Below are 2,115 nucleotides of genomic sequence, written 5' to 3'. Positions count from 1 at the left end.
TATTGTTGATGCAAAATGTACTTCTATGTAAAAATGTTACCCAGACATATTTCAAGCCTTGCATTCGTAAATACTCTTAGATAATCTACATTTTATATAATTTTATATATTTACTTACCTTTTAAGAATCACTACATTTCATAGTTGTAATAGTGATATTTAAGTTGAATATTAGGCTAAATATACACAAACAAAAATCACAGTATCTTGCCAAAAGGGAAAAAAATATTAACAACTACAAACAGCTGAGACAGTAGAAATCTAAATGGCTGCTTTTAAAGGAGAGGGGCCTGGGATGGGAGAAGGAGTGGACACACCTGTATGCACTCAGACATAAGGCCTGGCTATGAAGCAAAAATTCATGTCCAGTGCTCGCTTCGGCAACACATATACTAAAATTGGAACAATACAGAGAAGATTAGCATGGCCCCTGCGCAAGGATGACACACAAATTTGTGAAGTGTTCTATATTAAAAAAAAAAAAATTCATGTCCAAATTGATCAAGACACTTTGGGAGATCCAGTCAAATAGCTCTAAAGTAACTATTCCTGACATTAACAACAGAATTAAAGCACTAACATGTCTCACTGGACATTCAACCTGCTTCATACTTACACCATATTTTCATCCAGTAAAAGCAGTGGCACAACTATGGGTGTTTTTTTAAGCAAGGAACAAGATCTACTAACATTCTTAACAGGTAATGTGGACCTGGACTGTGACTAAGCAATTTATTTTCACTAGTTGCTAAATATAGTTAAATTAACTAGCATTCATTATTACCCACCTATTAAATTTAAGCAAGCACAGTGGAATCCCAAGTTCCAACATTTTTTGAATTGGTATCTGCAAGGCTGGACTAGATCTTGAAAAAAATTACAAAATGCTTGCATTGGCATAAATTCAATTATTCCCAATCGAGAAGTCCTCCCCATGCTACAATATGGTATAAGAATAGCTACTACCCACACAGTAACCACTTTTAAGCATGTGCTTTTCATTGTAGGATCACTAACATGTGCTTACAACTCCAATGAGCTACAGAATATGTATTACTTGCCAAACCTTTCTTCCACTGAACACATATCTTCTCAACAAATAATTATTTCCAGAGAAATGGCAAAGGGAATTTTGTTCTTTGACTATATTACCCCATGCCTTTTCTTGGTACTAAAGAGCAAGGAAGAGCATAGAGGCTTCTTTAAATGTTCTTCCTAAATCATTCCTTATTGCTTAAAATTGATAAGAAAATGCCTGATGTTTTCAATCCAACTACCAACAACGTGATGCACAGGACATTGTATTGCAGTCCAGAACCTTCCTCTGCACAGAGTTCACATCACAGGATAAAACGATCCAGACTACTGGACACAAGGGAGTGGATTCTAATGGCAGCTAAAGCAGCTACCTAATTTATTAAAGAAAAAATTTTAAAAAATTACTTCATTTCAGAAACAAAAAATGGCTTCCCAAACATAACACGTAGTCAAGAGATAATTTCCACCTTAGCTACAAGACTAGGAAGTTTTCAGAACAGAACAGAATTTAAAAACAACAAAAAAATGACCATGGACATAAATGGCATGAAACCATGCTATCTAAACCCACTAATGGAATGCAAGGAAAACACTAACTGGAGGCAAAACAACAATATTCAGAAGAAGAGACTCTTTAGTTTATTAGTTAATTATTTTACAGAAAATATTTCTCCAAAAATGCTTCATTTTGCCATGACTAATTGATTGCTCTAAAATAATTGTATTTAAAATCAAATCAAGGTGGAAGGCTTTTGATAAATCCTTAAAAGAAAATGCTGCAAAAGTGAGATAATCTTAAAGTCAAATAGGGCAACATCTAGTTTTGCCACATCTAATAGCTTCAGAGAACTTCATGAATAAACAATTGTAACATCACTTGCAAATACCACAAACAAAACACAAAATTAATTTTTAAGTTTCATGTTTCCAGTTTCTAAGACTATATTGGTTCAGGCAGAGATAATATTTGACTTCTGAGCATATCCATGAAATCATATTTTCCTCCAAAGATTATTCCTGGATCAGTTCTTTATAAGTGAACTGCTTGACCAAAAGGGGCAAAAAGCAAGGAACTTG

At 34.0% G+C, this 2,115-nt stretch overlaps 1 non-coding gene across 1 annotated transcript; it reads left to right on the top strand.

Moving 5' to 3' along the window:
- Positions 1–368: 368 nt before the first annotated feature.
- LOC131907604 (U6 spliceosomal RNA) lies at positions 369–475 on the top strand. The gene has a single exon (XR_009378494.1). It is a non-coding gene; the product is annotated as a U6 spliceosomal RNA (small nuclear RNA).
- The last annotated feature ends 1,640 nt before the right edge of the window (positions 476–2,115 follow it).

Source organism: Peromyscus eremicus, chromosome 3, assembly GCF_949786415.1.
Source record: "Peromyscus eremicus chromosome 3, PerEre_H2_v1, whole genome shotgun sequence".
Classification (NCBI taxonomy): domain Eukaryota; kingdom Metazoa; phylum Chordata; class Mammalia; order Rodentia; family Cricetidae; genus Peromyscus; species Peromyscus eremicus.
This window is presented reverse-complemented; position numbering and strand designations above follow the sequence as displayed.